The following is a 19,049-nucleotide window of genomic DNA, read 5'->3' on the forward strand; positions in this document are numbered from 1 at the left end:
CCTTGCTCTAGACGCTGAAACTAAGCAATGAGTAGGGCCTTAACAAACTCACAGCCATGAAAAAACGCATCATGGACCATGAAATCTGGTCTTTTGTGTGCTTTTGCCCTATACTGTACAGATTTCATGGGGGAGACCAGCATTTCTCAAATGAGGGATCCTGACCCAAAAGGATGTTGCCGGAGGGTCACAAGGTTATTTTAGGGGGGCTGCAGTATTGCCACCCTTACTTCTGCACTGCCTTCAGAGCTGGGTGGCCGGAGAGCGGCAGCTGCAGGCCGGGAGACCCGCTCTGAAGGCAGAGCCACCACCCGCAGCAGCACAGCAGTAAGGATGGTATGGAGTGGTGTTGCCACCCTTACTTCTGCACTGCTGCCTTCAGAGCTGGGTGGCCAGACAGTGGTGGCTGCTGACTGAGGGCCCAGCTCTGCAGGCAGCAGCACAGAAGTAAGGGTTGCAATACCATACCATGCCATCCTTACTGCTGCGCTGCTGCTGGTGGTGACTCTACATTCAGAGCTGGACTCCTGGCCTGCAGCCACCACTCTCCGGCTGACCAGTTCTGAAGGCAGTACATCGCCAGCAGTAAGGGGAGCAGTACCGCAACCCTCCTACAATAACCTTTTGTGACTCCCCCACAACTCGTTTTTGGGTCAGGACCCCTATAATTACAACAACGTGAAATTTCAGATTTAAATAGCTGAAATCATGAAATTTATGATTTTTAAAATCCTATGACTGTGAAATTGACCAAAATGGACCATGAATTTGGTATGGCCCTACCAATGAGGCTTTATAAATGCATGAAGGATTCTTATGTATCCATTGGCAAACTGTTAGCTCAGGTACTGAGGGGGTGGGGTGTATTGACAGCTTCTGTCTGAGCCAGTTCAGTGTTCTTTCTCTGGGAGATTTCATCATTTCTATTTCATCATTTCTACCAAATGAAAGCCTCTTCCCCTTTCAGATTCCCTCCCACTCATGCCTTTCTCTTAACAGACCTGAATTCCTTTCTGCTGCCCACCTGCAATACCTTCTCTGCCTCACCTTTTGGACCATGTAGACACCCTGTCACCTCCCTTTGCCCATGTGCTCACCTCTGTGACCTCTCCATCACCTACAGTCTCCTCCCTTCTTCCCCACAATGCAACTCCTTGTCTGCACCCTCTCCATATAACTTCCCCCTTTCTATTCCGTTCTATCAGTTTGAACTCCAGGTCATAGTAGAGAGCTCCTCAGTTGTTATTATTGTGGTTATTTGTAGTACAGTAATGCTTAGAGTTCCAGTGCAGATCTTGACTCCATTGTGCTAGATACTGAATAAACAGTCCCTGTGCCAAAGAGCTTACAATCTAACTGGAAATGATAGGGAAATTGATATCCACACACCGATAATTTGCAAGCATCATGTGAGTTCCATGGATTTTTTTCTAGTTGTTCATATATTTATGTATAATTTTTGGATGGAGTTTTATTTACTTTTTTATATTAAAGTTATAAAGCAAGGGTGGGAGAGAGATGAAGACGTGAAGGGATTGGCTGCAAGGATAAACAAAGCAAAGGATATAGGGAATGGGAAGAGAATGGAGAAAAGGATGGAGGGGAGTTGAAGTGAGGCTGAAGTGAAGAGACTGAGGGGAGTAGGTGGATAGGAGCTAGAGAAAACTGCCAATCAGCAGAGGGGAAAAATCTTCAGAATAAGAACTGTAGAAAGGATAGTCTGACAACAGTGGTGTATGAGGGGATGTTTAAAATCTGCTGTAGCTGCTTCTGTTGACTTCAGTCTCTGGCTGACTCCATTCCAGAGTTAGTATACTAGACTTTAGAAAATGCATCAGGATTCCTTTCAGCCTAAACTGACCAGAAACATTCCTACTACAAGTTAGAAATGGGTGAGTGTATGTGAGAAAATGAAGCTTGTGACTGAATCCTACAGTATGTCTACACAGCCAAAACTTCAGCATGGGTAGTACAAACATGGCACGGAGCCTGGCTCATACGTGGCACACTACCCTGCGCTACACTGTCATCACTGCTATTGTTAGCCTCGCTAGCTAGATTCAAGCTAGTTTGGGTAGGCAGCCCAAGCACAGCTGCTGCTATGAGATATACCCCTACTTTCAACTTTAACTGTAGAGGGGGATAATATCACCCCCTCTTACTTTTCATTTGAGTGTATTAAAAGAAAAAAATTAAATAATACAATTTAAGATAACTTTTTAAAAAATAATCCCCTGGTCAGAGTTAAGGTTGTGAAGTTGTGATGAAATATACATTGCTTTATGGTTGATAAGAATAATGTGTGGATTTTTTTTATGTAGGGAGTGTATAATTTATGGTCTTATTCATTTCCTTGCCTTTAAGTGATGTGGTTTGATAAATGATGTGATATATTGAAGATAAAGAACATTGTCATCACTGAGAAACCTTAACTAGTTTTTGAAATGAAGGTGCTTTTGTTTTGGAGTTATATTATGAATGAGGCAAGAGACAGCATTTACCACCTTTCTCTGCTGTTGAGAAATTAAACTCCTACAATTCATGAAGAAATTAGATTTCTCCCAGAAAGGTTTCACTCACTCTAGAAGAAATCCAACCCCCTACTACTAAATTATGTCAGATCACCCACCCCCATCAACACTCTTCTCCTCACTCCCTCTTTTCCCCTCCCTCTCTGTTTTACCTTCATTCCTTCACTGAGTTAAATAATAGAAGTACAGACACTTCATTTTTTAAAATTAGTGATTAGTGGCTGAACGCTTGTAGTAACAAATCAAATGATATTGTGAGCCACAGTGTCTATTAAGGTATCAGAGGGGTAGCCGTGTTAGTCTGAATCTGTAAAAAGCAACAGAGGGTCCTGTGGCACCTTTGAGACTAACAGAAGTATTGGGAGCATAAGCTTTCGTGGGTAGTACTTGCATCTGAAGAAGTGAGGTTCTTACCCACGAAAGCTTATGCTCCCAATACTTCTGTTAGTCTCAAAGGTGCCACAGGACCCTCTGTTGCTTTTTAGTGTCTATTAACAATTTCACTTCTTAGTGGGTCTCCGGAATTAACTATTATATGTAGCTCTTTATGTTAATAAGCTGTGGATTCTTTCCTGTGGTAAGCATTGTGTGAGCACCCATTTAAGATACACAGTGCAATATTTCTGATGGCTATAGATCCAAAAAATAAAAATAAAAATTCTCCCTTCTGCCAAAGACATTATTTCACAAATGAACATTTGTGGAGAGCCACCTTATAACCGGTATAGTTAATACATTGGGAAACTATAACCTTTTGGTATTTTGAAAAATTATTTCTTGGGTGAAAATGTATTAACATGGCACCTGACCTGTACAAAGAGGCCTTAAAGATCCTGAGTAAAACTGGGAAAATACCACCAAAGATTCCTGCAAGTATTTTTGCTCAAATTCAATATGGATCTCCTTTTGTCATTTTCATCTTGTCCTCCTGAGCATTCACACTGGTCCTACTGGGATCTGCTGGATAGCCAGGATACTATATGACACACCTACCAATAGCTTCTCACCAGAGTCTTGGTTCCAAGGCAACTAGGACCATGAGTGCTCACACATAGTGTGAATGTGACATTAAAATATTAGATTTTCAATTCTATCCAGTTAATCTTGTTTTTTTTTTTTTCTAAGACTGATGCCTGAGGCAAGGCCTGTTTGGCCCAGAAAGGAAAATGTTAATGTCCTAATTCATGTTAGCTCTTCTGAAGAGAGAACCATATGATTTACATGATCAGTAATAACTAGCCAACACAGCTTGAATTTTGTATATCTAGTGTGGAATAGTTGAATTATGCATGATCAATCCACAGAGTAAACAAAAGCAAAGCAAAAATAATCATTGAGAACATTCAAACAATGCACACATGTATTAGTAGAGATTACAATCTGCTCGCGGACGTTTCACAAGCAGAAAAGAGGCTAAATCCCCAATCTTGCAACGAGTTCATTTTCTAGTGGGCATATTCCTATGCCACTGTGGAGCCCCATTGAGCAAGTTGTAAGGCTGGAGTCTGAATTTGAGTAAATTGCTTGTGAATTATTAGTTCAGCTCTAATCCTAGGCCATTTTCTGATTTTATTTACACTGTTAAGCCACAGTACCATACCACCGATGTCAATAGATATACCCAAGTGTTATAGCAGTGTAACTGAAAGCAGAATCTGACCTCCAGCATTAATTTTTTCTTCCAACATGTCTGGATTAGGTGACTCATCCAGATGACCTTGCTCAGACAAAACTCCAATTGAAGTTAATGGAAATTTTGTATGAGTAAGCTCTGTAGGACTGGGTTCCAAAATATACTTTGAGATGTAACTTCCCCTTGATGTGGATAGATCAATAGGTTCATGAACAAATTCAATAATCTTGGCTTTGAGATGGCCTCTTTAGTTTGTAAAGAATGTGGCAATTTATGAACAATTTTGCTGAACTGTTGCTTCAACTAAAGGAAGTGGTGCTTGTACACTGCTGCTTATAAAACTAGAGCACTTCTTCCAACAATCACAAGTAATATCATAGGTGAGGAAAAATCTGAAAACCTTTCAACATAAAGGCAACACTACAACAAAATGGACAAGCATTTCATCTCTAGTGTCATGGAGATGTCGGGATAGAATGTTCGCACATGGAAGCGAGCTGTAGCAACTATGTGGCTCAAGGAACCTTGTTCTTACATAATGAAATCCATTCACAGGGGCTATTACAGAAGTTGGAGTGACTCGATAAAATGCAAAAGAGATGACCAGATTGTTTCTTCGAAAGGCTCAGAGCCGGACAGACTCTAAAAATGAGGAAAATGTGATTATTAATTCAAAAGTTCTATTTCCAGATGTTGAAAGAACAGAGGTTTTTTTGAGATGTAATGTTACATGCAGAAGAAACACCCGTTAGTTTAGATAAAACAAGTGAAGAGAGATCAGAAAACCAGTTAGGTTCTGAAAATAACAGGACATGAATTTAATGAAAATACTAAGGAAAATTGCTGAAATTCTTTGAGGTCAATTGTGGCTCTTCCATGAGCCCTGTGTTAAGGGTAGCATGTTGCTGCGCCGCTCTTGGAGCAGCTAGGGAGATTGTGATCTGGGGAGATGGTGACACAAGGAGGGAGCTCTGTTCCCAAAGGTAAGGGTGTAGTTGCACCATTGTACACATTTAATGAGGGGGTGGAGCAAGACAAGGTTTCACCCACTTCCTGTCCCCTTCCTTCCACCTGTATTGGGAAGGGACATAGCAGCTCTGCAGAGTCTACCTCCCATCCTGTGCTGCTATCCACGATGCAGTTAGCTTTCCCAGGAATGTAAAGGGTGCCTCGTGCCCCTTTAGGTAGCCCTGGGCATGATTCAGCCATATCAACAGAGCAGTTAGCAGAGGACACATGGTTGTATGAAACTGTCTATTGCAGACCCACAAAGTTCATAATACTAAAAAAATAACAGATTATGACAACTGGAACTTACTGGGATTCTATTTATCTGACTGTATAGGACTCAGATCTTGGAGAAATACTTCCTTTTTTAAAACAGGAAAAGGCTAAGGTCCAGATCTTCAAAGATATTTAGGCGCTTGACTTCTACTCAAAGGAAATAGAAGGTTAAATACCATTGAGGATATGAGCCTAAAATCTTCCACTAAACTTTTTTAAAGACTTAAGGTAAATGTATGTCCTTAAAGCAGCATAAGTGTTTATTTGTTTAAGCCTTAGCATATTCTAACTAAAGTCAAAATCCTAATTTCATTTAAACCAGTTGGAGTTTTCTTGTTTTCAGTAGGATCAGGATTTGACCTCAGTGTGCCATCCCCTTCCTGCATGGTGAGAAAGAACTGGACTTGGGGTATAGGTGAGATCTTTGACAATCTGAAATGCAAAGCAGACTGCGCAAATTTCCTCCTGCCTAACAAATTTTACAATTCCACTGTGGGATCTGTTCAGTAGATCAGTTTGTCTGTCCTCCTCATTCCCTTTTCTTATCTTCCTCTAGTCCAGTGGTTCTCAAACTGTGGATCGGGACTCCAAAGCGCGTCATGACCCTGTTTTAACAGGGTCACCAGGGCTGGTATTAGACTTGCTGGGGCGCAGAGTTGAAGCCAAAGTCCGAGCCCCACTGCCAGGGCTGAAGCTATAGCCCAAGGACTTCAGCCGTGGGCAGTGGGTTCAGGCTTTGGCTTCAGTCCTGGGCGGTGGGGCTCAAGTTACAGCCCACCTGCCCAGAGCAGAAGCCCTCGAGCTTTGGCTTCACCCCTCTCCCCAGGGCAGTGGGGCTGGGGCTTGGGCTTTGGCCCTCCCACCTGGGGTGGTTGGGCTCAGGCTTCGCTCCCCCTTCCTGGGGTCATGTAGTGATTTTTATTGTCTGATGGGGGTCGCAGTGCAATGGAGTTTGAGAAATGCTGCTCTAGTCATAGGCTCAGAGAAGCTACCCTGAAAAAAAACACAAAAAAACACCCATTAAACTAGAAAGACGTGTGATCTGCATAATTGCTTTAATTGCAGCCAGTTCTGCAATGAATAGTCCTGCTGTCAAATTTAACAATGACTTGGGGGCAAAAATATCTCTGTCTTTTAATATAACATGAAAGAGATGAGGAAACTCTTCTGATCATTGCCTTTCAGTGTAAAGAACTGATGTTTAAGGGAGAGAAAAACCATGTCATTGTTGAATTCAGAAAAATTATGATTAAATTGGCAAGGATAAATAAACAAAATTAAACTGTATACTTTCCTGGCCTTCTCAGGCATGAAAACTGTAATGATATTTATGGAAGGAGTATAGTAATTCAGCACAGAACAGGGATTTTTTAATAATTGTAGTTAGTACAGTTTCAAAAATAGACTCCTCTAAATGTCCTGCTGTGTCAAGAATGCCAAAGAAATAAGAAAGTAAAACTGCTAAGACATTTATAGAGGCAGAGGCAATGTGGTCTACAGAAATGAGTGCATGGATAAGAGACCAGAGGACCTGAATGCTAACCCTGATTCTTCCACTGACTCCTTCCTTGGCCTCACGCAAATCATCTCCTCACTCTTTCTTGACTTCCCTATTTTTAAAATGGAATAATAAAACATACTTACTTCACTGTGGTTTGATGAAGAATAGTTGACGTTTGCATGGCACTTTTACTATAGAAGGCACTATAGAAGAGCTAAGGATTATTTATAGACATCTTTCAAAATTTATTCTCCCAACCTGAATGATGATAAAAACATTCTGCGCATTTTCCACCTTAGGAAACTAAACAAGGCATCTAAATCCTGTATTTAGAATATCAAACTGCTACTTAGATGTGTCTGATGTGGTGTACTAGACTCATAGCCCTTTGCTGGAAGCCTCATGGTCCTGCCCAACTCCAGAAAAGGAGCAGTGTAGGTGAGTCCTTCAGGCTGCCTAGAATGGCTGCAGAGGAAGCAGCCAATCAGAGCCCAGCAGACTCAGATAAAAGAGGGAGGCTGGACAGAACAGAGTCAGTTACTGGCTGGAGCCAAAAGTGGTGTCCTGGCTGCAGGGTTGGACAGAGTGGCTGCTGGCAGGGACAAGGGGAGCAAGGAAGGTGCTCCTGGCTGACTGCAGGAATGCAAGAAAGTCTTCATTCCTGAGATAAAGGTGAATGGGCTACAGGAAAGTGTCCCAGGGGACAGTAGAACAAAGTTCAAAGGGATGCACATGTGGTTGCTATTTATAGGGTTCCTGGGTTGGGACCTGGAATAGTCGGTGGGCCTAGGTCCCCCTCCACCAGCCTCAGGCAGAGAGGCCAAAACATAGACAACTGGTGCCTCCCCATACGGGGTGGGGGGGTGGGGAAGGACAAGCTAAAGGGGAGGACACCTGACCTCTCCATGTGTCTCCTCCCTATCCAGCCTGGGGCCCCTACACTCTCAACACCCGATTATCAGTGTGCGGGGGGAGGGGCTCTATTCTCCCGCTGTGCCAGCTTCCCCCGGCATGTTTGGCTGTTCTTCCTATCAGGCAGGTCTAGCCAGGAAGTGGAATGGAGCTGCTCTGTGCAGCATAGCCAGCTGCCTGGGAGAGAGCCTGCCCGGGAAGGAGTGGCAGCAGCAGCTTCTGGGCACAGGGGCTGGGCATGCTGAGGGGCAGGGGGGCTCTGATTCCTCGGTCACTGTCCCTGGAAGCTGAGCCTGGGCAGGAGGCAGCCCCCCGCAGTCAGGTGCTCTCCCAGGCAGCTGCTGCACTTGACCTTGATGCCCCCCTGACGCATCGCCTCTGGGCCAAAGCCCTGAAGAAAGGAGATTACATAGGCCCAGGGAAGGGGCTGAAGACCCAAAAGGGGTCAGTATGTACTGAACTTAATACCCCCTGGAAGGGGATTGAACTGAACTAGTGGTCCAACTGGAGAGCTGGGGCAGTGAGGCTTGCTACTGAGCAAAGAGTCTTCAGGGAGGAAGCCTTGAGGGCACTGCTCTATTCAAATGCGAGAGGACCCAGAAGGGGGTGAAAGACTGTTTGAACTGGGGTACAGTGATAGGCCTTGTTGGACTGATTGGGAACCTGAGCCCAGGGAAAGCTGCAGGTGAAAACATTACCAACAAGAGTACTGTGATAGGCCCAGTCAGAGTGTATACTCCAGAAGGGGTCTGTTTTGTTTCACACATACAGTCTGTGTGCGACTTAGCTGGAATGATAAGTCAATGAAAACTTACTTGAGAAGAGTTAACTGCCAACAGGGGTCACTGTAAGCAGCCCAAACCTAGAGAGTGCAGGCATGCATCCGTCCAGCAGGAGAGTGGCTGCAAGGGGTGAGCAGCATCCCACTAACAGTCTGCTTTACATATCGATGAAAGTACAGAGGTGCACATGTAGGCCACTAAGTTACTCTTTTTTGATCACTTGAGGTTTATTTGATTTGTTTCATTTTGATTTCATTTTTACCCATAATTTGTAGAGGCAGAACAGAAGTAACAGATATTTATCTCCATCTCCAGATGGAAGCATATGTCTTACGTTTGCATAATCATAAGTGTTGCCTTCCTGAGTTTTGGCCAAATCTACAACACAGTCATGTTTTTACTCACTTTGTGTATTTATTGGATTGAGATGGGTCCAAACCCAAAATCCAGTTTCAGTCACCCCGAGCTTTGAGGAAGTTGATACAGATTCAAACTTTATGGTTCTCTCTCTATTGGTTGAACCAAAACCCTCTATTCAAGCATGTCCAAAATTTAGAAGAGTCTAATTCCAGATCTAAACTTTAACTTGGTCCCATCTTTTATATTAGGGCTGGATAAACTAGTCTGGATAAAATAAACTCAAAACTTTGGCCCAAAATATGAGGGGTTCTGAATTTTTTTTAAGTTCTAAAACATTATGCTGTTTTTTGAATTTTTACTCTTCCTTGTTGTGACCATGATTAGATTGGAAGCCAAACAGCTGAAATACCGAGAGAGAGCCTGTCCTCATGCTATTTCTGGCCTGACTGGAAGCAGGAAGTAACAGAAATGTCAAAGGACAGGCTGTTCTCATGAGATTTCCTGACCAATTTTGCTGACTACACTGTCAGCTTGTCAGCATCTTCAAGGCCTCTCATTATTCTTCTCAAGCCTACATCTCTGATTTTGTCCCTTAATTATGTCCATTATCCACTACCTCAGTTCTGCCATAATGACCATCGCAATGCCCTGTCTCCTTCTCCCACATATGCATGCAATGTAATTCTCAATGGAGCTGAAAGGACACAATTTAATGTACATGATGGCTTTGGGTTTTGGTATATAGAAGTGGCAAAGATCCTTTCACCTCTAGGTCATTAGTTCAAACAGACCAAGCTGGTAGTAACTCATAGTTTTGTTTCGTGTAATGTGTGAAATGCTAGAAGTCTGTCTACTTCAGGGGTTCTCAAACTGGGGGTTGGGACCCCTCAGGGGGTCACGAGGTTATTACATCAGGGGTCGTGAGCTGTTAGCCTCCACCCCAAACCCTGCTTTGTATCCAGCATTTATAATATAATGTTAAATATATTTAAAAGTGTTTTTAATTTATAAGGGGGGTCCCACTCAGAGGCTTGCAAGGAACCAACTGAAGCTCTCTGACTCAGGTCTGTCTGGTCCCAGCATAAATTGAGGACTCTATACCAGTGCAGGATCAAGCCATGGCAGTGCTGTTTTACCACTTTCTCTTCTCCTTGTCCTGCTCATGCCCCATCTTTCCTCTTGTGGCCGGGGATGGTAGGACTGTTTCTGCTAGCTTTTTACTGGCAAAGAACTCTGGAGAATTCTCCACAGACCATTTCCAGTCTTATTGATCCAGAGTCTCTGGTCTTAATGTTTTAAAGTGGGCTAAGTGCCATCCAGACACACACAATACACAGTCTTTGCCTGGAGAGCTTATATAGGGTTACCATACGTCCGGATTTTCCCGGACATGTCCGGCTTTTGGGGGCTCAAATCCCCGTCCGGGGGGAAATCCCCAAAAGCCGGGCATGTCCGGGAAAATCGGGAGGGCTCGGTGGTGCTCGGCCGGGCCGGCGGTGCGGGGCCGGGGGCATGGTGCCGGGCCGGGAACCAGGGTCACAGTGCCGGGCCGGGCGCGGGGCCGGAGGGAGAGCTGGGGGCGCGGTGCCGGGCCGGGAGCCAGTCAGCCGGGTCGGCGGGGAGCCGGGCCCGCGAGGAGCCGGTCAGCCGGGCCCGCGGGGCCGGTGAGCCGAGCCCGCGAGGAGCCGGGCCGGCAGGGAGCCGATGAGCCGGGCCGGCGGGGAGCCGATCAGCCGGGCCGGCGGGGAGCCGGGCCGGCGGGGAGCCGATCAGCCGGGCCGGCGGGGAGCCGGGGAGCTGGGGGGTGCGCCAGGCTGCCGGGGGCCGGCAGTGCTGGGCGGGCCGGGGGTGGTCGGCCGGGGCCGGCACCCCAGGGCCCGAGCTGACCCAGGCTGGAGCCGCCGGGGGGCCAGCCTGGGCCGCGCCTCCTCCCCCACACATCCCCCTTACCTGCTTCAGGCTTCCTGCGAATTAAATGTTTGCGGGAAGCAGGGGAGGGGGCGGAGACTTTGGGGAGGGGGCGGGGTTGGGGCGGGGCTGGGGGCGGGGCTGGGGGCGGGGCCGTGGGCCGTGGAGTGTCCTCCATTTGGAGGCACAGAATATGGTAACCCTAGCTTATAGTCTAACATGAAGGCCACAGATCATGAAAGTGAGCAAACAAATAGTAGAGACACTTACTAAAATATGGCCAATAGTGGTGTCACAACAAACAGCCACTTCTTTTGCCTGGTCCCTATTCTTTCCCATTGAATTTAACTTCTTATAGGAACTTTTTTCTCCAGTATGTCTTTCTGGATTTGGCGGTTTAAAAAAAAAAAAAAAGGCAGAGTCAAGTAGCTGCAGCCCTAAAGTGGCCATTTTGAAACTTTGTTGCATCTCCATCTTACAGATCAGTATTAACTTGTTATGTATAAAACTACAAATGTCCTTTAGAAATTTATAATTATGTAATTTTTGTTTTGTTTTTTGGGGAGGCACTGGAGAGAAATGAGGTGCTAATGGACTGAAATGAGGGAGGGAAAGTGAAGCTACTCCCTTTCTGCCCCCTTTATCTCTGAACTCTAAGAGATCTGGAGTCTTCAGAGAGCTTCCCAAGACCAAGAGTTGTGGTGGTTGCTGGGGCCTGCACAGAGAGGCCCCATTAGCTCATCATGTCGGTGCTTCCTAGAGATCGTCTTTGAAGATCATCACTGATGCATGTTGGAGGGGCAGTTTTAAGTAGTTTGGCCTGTCGTTGCCTATGTTGAACTTTGGGGTTGTCAGGCTAGCATCTTTCTGAATTTGTTTGATGAAATATTAAGAAAAACTGGTCACAGTGAGACCACTAGTTCAAGGTCTCGTTTTTGGTGGTAGGTAGGGCATTCAGGTAGACAAAGTGAACCTGAGACTGGAGTAGTAACATATCAGAGAAGAATTAATGTAAATCATGCACTGAATCTGCAACTCAGGACATAAAATTGGGGGGAGGGACTGGTTGGTGGGAAGGAGGTTGTGTATGATTATATGGAATAATGAATCTGTTCTGTTTTCTACATATGGGGGGCCCCCATTGGCATGAAGTTACCTTCACAATTGGTGTAGAGATGAAAACAGGCTACTGTATATTGAGAGTGAATCAAGAACAGTCTGAAACAGCACAATACAATTTTGAAAATATTCTGTTTATTTACAGCAGCAATTGGAGTTTAATCATTATTTCAGTCATGTTCATTTTGGTAAATTGGGGTATTTAAAATGTAGGTCAATAAAGTAGCATCCTGTGATCCTTTCCCAAATCTCCTCTATTAAATTCAGTCTAACCTCTCAGTAGCCCTGAGAAAGGAAACAGAAGTCCACTCCAGCTTCACTTAACATGTATACTCCATGTGAAATCATTTCAGAGTTCTATGCTTGCCTGGCTGTGTCAAACTGCACATGCCAATGTTTCAGTTCTCCCCTCTTCATCAGAGTATGTTACAGAATGAATCTCAAAGTAGCATTTAAATACTGTTTTTGTAATGGATCCTCAGATGGTTTGGAGGTAGTGATTACATTGAGCAGCAGCTATGCAGAAGGCCCAGTTAGCTTTCTTCCTCCTCTTGGTCTTTAGGGAATTCTGAAAAGAACAAGAGTCACTAGAGCCAATAAAGCCTGTAAAGCCTGATTTTCACCATTCAGGAATAGTCACATACTAGTCCTCACCTTTGAGTGAGATGGGGCAGTGAGGCATCAGCCAATGGAGATTAACATAGGGTTTTTATAATTTGCTGCAGGTGTCAAACAGCAGCAAATTACACCTCTACCCCAATATAACGCTGTCCTCGGGAGCCAAAAAATCTTACCGCATTATAGGTGAAACCGCGTTATATCGAACTTGCTTTGATCCACCGGAGTGCGCAGCCCCGCCCCCCCCGAGCACTGCTTAACCTCATTATATCCGAATTCGTGTTATATCAGGTCACATTACATCAGGGTAGAGGTGTAGTTGTTGGTGCATCTTGCGCCTCCATCTCCCCAGAGCACAGTAGGGATGGGAACTGCACATCTCAGAGGGTGCTATGTGCAAATCCATATACAGGGCTTGTGGCAAAGCCACAATTCAATCCTTAGTCTGTAACTAACATTCACTAATGACTCCAACTAAATGGATCTCTATATTTAACTAGTTGTGCATTAATTACATAGCAGTTGCTCTTTAGGAACATAATTAATGAGAATAAGATTCAACAATTGAGTAATACCACACACACCACCCTTTATTTGTCACATCTCATTACATATTCTAAACAATAGTATTTGATATTCTAAAACTATGTAATTATACATTTTAATTAAATTCATAGTTTAGTATACATAGAAAACAAACTTGTAATATCCTTCTTTGCAGCAGTGTCTGTCTTTTATAGCCTTGCTCTGAAAATCCTGCTTTTTAAATTTCTTCAGTGCTAAGAGGTGTGTGGTGTCAAAGCCTTTGCAATGACCATCACTTTCAATTATTGTACAATTCCTTTTCTGGATGTGCATGAAGTTAACAAACAATGATGATAAATACCTTGCAGGCTTCATCAAATAGTTTCATGTTTTTCTAGCAGCAGTATTGCAAAGGAAACAAATCATTATATATTTAAACAGCTGCTTTATGTAATCCATAAATTTTCAAGTTTATAAACACAGCATAATCCCAGATAACATTCTGTAATTTGAGTCTGGTTTATAGACAGAGTAGTCCTTGATTATTAGAAGGTTTTTACAATGTTTTCAAAATAGTTTAGGAGGAATGTATAATATTAACGTTAACTTGAATCTTTCAACATTTTACAGTATGACCATAATTGCCCAAACAATAACAGGGAAATTCCAGGGTAACATGAAATCGATCTGACACTTCCTGCCTTTCTCTCCAAGGTATGGCCATCCACTGCCATTCTCCCATTTCTCCTTCCTGTTCCTTCCTTGACATCTACTCTTGATTCCTCCCATTCCTCTCTCCTCAGTCCTCCATTATGGTCGTGGGGAACCTCAGCTTCCACACCAACGATACTTGTTACTCTAGAGTCACTTACCTGCTCTCCCTTACCACCTGTTTTGATCTCAATCAGCATATTGACTCGTAGTCACCCTATTGGCCACTCACCTTGGTCTTCACCTTGAAATGCTCTCTTCCTTACTTTTCTGAGTTCTCTTTAATCACCCCTTCCGCTCTTGCTCTTCCCCTGTTCTTACACCTTATGAACTCCTGTCTAATACTCTAACCCTGTCTAATCCCTTTCCTGTCTATTTATAACCCATCATCACTCTCCTCATCACTTAAAATCTCTGCTCCTCTAGCTCTCACCACCCTCTTTGCCCCACTAATCATAGCCCTGTCTTGTTGATCAAATCGTCCCCCTGCTCTTCTGAGAGTCTCCAGAGGATTGAAATGTTTTAAAGAGACTTTCTCCTTTCACAATTCTGTTCCTTCCCATGCTCAACAGGTCTACTTTTCTTCTCTCAGCAGCTCACATGCCCTTTATCCATGGCAATTCTTCACTACCTTTGACTCACCTCTTAATCCTACTATTTTCTGCTTATCCCCCACCTCTACTTTCTCTGCCAAAGGATGTAATATTTCTCAAAGGAAAAATCAATTGTAACTGTCAGGAATTCTCCTTAACCTTGAACTATTTCCTCCTCCACACCCTTCTTTCTCCTATCCTCTCACCTTAAGATATGCCCTCTCTATCCGATCCTTCTCTTCCTTTCTCATGCATGTCCTTCTCCTCAACCTTTCTCCTCAGTTTCCTTTCCCTCTGTAAAATTTGCAGCAGAGAAGCGAAAAATAGCACAACTACTGCCTCATCGCTTCTTGCCTCTCTACTGCCCTGTCACCCTCTCTCCTTTATTTCTAAGCTTCCAGAGGTAATGGTCAGCTCCTGCTTCCTTGAGCTCCTTCCTGCCATCTTTCTTTGACCCCATGCAGTTTGAATTTCACTGTCTATGCTCTGCTGACATAGCTCTCACCAAATTCAGTAATTACCTACTCCTGGCCAAGTCTGACATTTCTGTATTCACATTCTGCTGCCTTTGACATGGCTGAGCACTCCTTCCTGCTCTGTAATCTCTTGACCCTGTACTTCATGGGCTGTATACTTTCCTGCTCTTTTTACTTTACTGGCTTCTCTATTAGCATTTTGTTCAGGAGTTCATCTGTCTCTCCCCGCTCCTCTGTAGAAGCAACATTTTACAGAAATTATTTTGGAATTTCATTAGTTTTACAAATTTTATTGATCCTATTTTTCATATCCATATACCTATGAAGCCATATTGTCTTAATAGCATGAGTCCAACTGTACCTCACATAGAAAGACAAATGAGTCCTCATAAATTTTAGCAGCCGCTACAAATTATTGAAAATAGCTTCCTATAAATCAAAGTCACCATTTTAAGGTCTGGTATCTTAGAATCTTTCAGGCCTATAAAAGAGAGATTTTTGAAAGCTGCTTAGAGGCTTTGTATATATTAAATAGTCCTGACAGAGTTGGATTAGCTGGAAGAATGCAGGTGAAGCAGTCTAAGGTGCCTGATCTATGTACATTGACACATAATTTCACAATTTATCACAGTGGTATCACCAGCATATTTCTATATATTTTAATTTAGTAAATATTTAGTTGGCAATATCAGCTATTAACTGATCATTGGGATTTTCACCTGCTAGGTTACATTGCATTGTATATGACATACCAATACTGTCACCATTTCAGCATTGAACTTGTATTTGCTTTTACTGATGTTTAAAATAAATGCATGTATTCCCTTTCCATAGAAATGAGAACTTAAATTCTGTCAGTTTAGTTGGATGGATGACATTGATTCAACCTCTTTTCCCCCATGGTGACTGCAGAAGATATAAATTCGGAACGCCACCCCAGTAGGGTTGTATTGTGTTATACCCTAGTCTCATGGAAATAAGTCTTTCAGTGAAACTTCAAATCTGGTAAGTCAAAATAAATCTCTGTGGGGCATTGACAGATACCGTTCATGGGAAATGACAATCTTTTTCAGAATAATTCTGTCCTTTATATAAAAAATGGGGCCAAGAGTGTCAGCGAGACAGAGGGATGCAAATCAAATTATTTGTATGGAAAAACATTAAGTTCAAACTAGAGACCTGAACCTGTATACCTTTGCTCATGTGAGTAGCAGCATTAACTATAATGGAGATCTTTGACTAAAGACTAATCACACGAATAAGAGTTTGCTGGAGTCAACCCTCTGGTTTGAATTTCATGTGAGCAGTCCTTACTTGGGTGACTAGTCCCATTTATACCTTACATACCTGGAATGGATTGTAGACTCTGTAGAGGAAAGGAATATATATGAGAGACAAATTATTACAACAAAAATCACTCTAGGTTTGTGGGTTATTTTAATAGGAAACCAGAATTACCTTCAAATATCCAAGGAATTACATCAAGGTCTCCCTTAAATAAGATTTTTCAAAACAGAGAAATGGAAGATGAAAAATGAATATACAATGTGATGAGCATCCAGGGGGTAAATGGGAACAAATGATTTTTTTTTTATTTATTTAAACTGGGAAAGTGAATCTCCATAGAAGGGAGACAGCACTGCGTGTCTAGTGCGGCTGCGTCAGAGCCAGAGCAAAGCAAGTTGCCTCACTCGCTTGTCTTTTCCTTTTAGTTGTTAGCTCTTCTATTTTCTTCAAGGTTTGACTTCCAATTTGCATACCTCTTTGGAATTCCCACTGTTAGCTATGTGAGAAAAAACTATATACATAATCAGTGTATCATGATATATTTCTGTTAAAACTAAGGAAGTGAAAGGGTCAGATTATTAGAACTATTTGGGCAAAAGACGCAAATTTAGTTTTGCCCCTATTTTGTATTAATTTCCTGTGATTACACATGGAATTGCAATGGTATGCATGTAAACTAAAATTGTTTGCATTCCTATGTGTGCAAATGCATGCATGTATGCAGTTCTGTAAATGTGGCTTATTTTATTCCTTGTGGGCTTTTTAGCATAAAAGAGTAGGTATATTCTATTTGATTTTTGAAATTGCTTTCATTTCAAATTGTGATTGTTAACATATAGATTTGCAATTTGCCTAACTAATGGGTAGGAAGCAACTTGCAATCAATCTCTAGAAAAGGATTATAACTACACCCATTTTTAGACAGACCCACAAACAGTCTGTCATACTCCTCAGCGTGGCAGAAAGTTGAGAGGTTAATATACACACATTTGTGGTTCCATCACAAAGTGCTTGTGTGGTTTGTATTGCAAAAATGTGGCTACTGAATGCAAGGACTGCAAGTGATATAAAATAAAACAATGAATAGGCAACAAAGTAATAAATAGCTTTGGACAGCCAAAAAAACTGACAAGCAGCCTGAATCTTTCCAACTTTTCTATCCTCCAGCCTTAACCAAGGCTCCCTATCATCAGGACCAGGACTATCTGCAACAGGGAACAGCTCCAACCTGTAAGTGGCATAACCACTCCTGTGGGAGGGACTGAGTCTATAAATACACTGAATGCCTGCAGCCACATAAGCACAGCTGCTGATGCAGCAGAGCAGCCAGAAAGAGGTGCATTTAATTAACGAAGAGAAAGAAAAGGACCTGGGATGGAAGTGGAGAGATGGAAAATACGGAAACAAGGTGTGCGCCTTCTATACAGCTCACTCTAGGCTAGATGGGTTGGAAGGAAAGAAGTCAAGAGGAAAAACAACTTGTTTGAATTTGCAAGAACAGGTGGCTTTTCAAGCCCTCTGGCCCCCAATCCATGTGATCCTATTTATCCTCCCTCCTAAGTTGCTAGACCTCTGTTTGGGTAGGAGCTGATGGTCCACCATTACCTGTCCTTATAGTACCTGGCTGAGGTGGGGATGGTGGTGGCGGTGGGAGGATAAATCTATAGGGCAAGTGACAAGTGAATGAGCCTGTTATTCTGTTCCTTCATCAAGGCTAGCTATTGCAGAACCCAAGGAACTGAATCCAGAAGGTACACTTGCCTGAGAAGCTAATACTTCCAGTTATCCAGTGTCTTCATAGTTGCCAGAAATTATTCTTCATCCATAGTTTACTGGTCTCTGTGGAGGTCAGAAACGACTTCCTTCAGTCAATCAAGGAAGGTCACCAGAGGGCCACCTAATTACTTACTCTCCAATGCCCAAAAGACACCCCCTTCTGCACCCTACAACCTCCCTCTCCCCATCAGAAATCAGAGTTTTTCATGGTATATATTCTAAAGTTGGCATTTGAGTTCTCTTTTCTAACGGGATCTTGCAGCCTGATGGCTTTTCTGGTTACAATAACAGACCAGAGACCCCACACCCAGTTTATCTTCCTGAGTACAAGTGCCTGCATCCTGATGGGATTCTCTACATTGGACCTCTGACTGAGTCTGGTTCCTTTTACCATGGTGATTTGAATTTAATCTTCTGTAGCTCTTGGTGGAGCTGGAAGTGTCCCTTATGAGATTTGTTTTTAGTCATCTCTGGTTCTTGTTCCCTGTCTGAGGTGTTTGAGTACATGGAGTCGGTGATCAGGGATGATGGCTTCCAAGAGCACATCCTTCAATCTCTAGTTTGGCTGCAGCCAGTTCCAGCAGGGCTTGAGGACAAGGTGGATTCTTCCTGGAATCCCAGAAAACTAGGTGTTTGGCATGATGTTGTTATAAGCCAGTAACAATGCAGTCTTTGCAAGTCTCCCAGATTGCAAATTTTTTTTATTGTGGAGGGGAGTGGTTCTTCCTTCTGGAACCTCTTTGCAGCCTGAGACAACAGTATCACTTAATCACCTGGAACAGAGGGAGAATTCTTCCCACCTCAGATGTTGAACTGTTCTGGAGCAATGTTCTGATCTGCAGTGGGTGGGTGCATGGCACACCTGAACTGTGGGGTCCTATATGACCAGAAAAGTGGCATAGGTAAGACCAGGTCTATTTTCTCAGATAATACACCCTCCCTCAAGGGGAAGTTGCAAGGCTTAGTTTGTTGATATATGTAAAGCAATTTGATAACAGTAAATAGAGGATGCTATAGAAGTGCAAAATATCTT

The 19,049-nt window shown here is 43.3% G+C and overlaps 1 long non-coding RNA gene across 2 annotated transcripts in view; it reads left to right on the top strand.

Annotated features, from left to right (window-relative positions):
• The window catches only part of LOC128839566 (uncharacterized), a 147,786-nt gene that overhangs the window by 12,089 nt on the left and 116,648 nt on the right, over positions 1 to 19,049 (top strand). The window contains exons 2-3 of one of the 2 annotated variants that reach the window (XR_008445477.1): positions 15,788 to 15,958; positions 17,408 to 17,470. This is a non-coding gene — a long non-coding RNA (uncharacterized LOC128839566). Of the gene's footprint in view, positions 1 to 15,787; positions 15,959 to 17,407; positions 17,796 to 19,049 lie in introns of those variants that run through there. The other variant, XR_008445476.1, reaches the window with a different exon arrangement.

This window comes from Malaclemys terrapin, chromosome 6 (assembly GCF_027887155.1).
Source record: "Malaclemys terrapin pileata isolate rMalTer1 chromosome 6, rMalTer1.hap1, whole genome shotgun sequence".
In the NCBI taxonomy this organism is placed as follows: domain Eukaryota; kingdom Metazoa; phylum Chordata; order Testudines; family Emydidae; genus Malaclemys; species Malaclemys terrapin.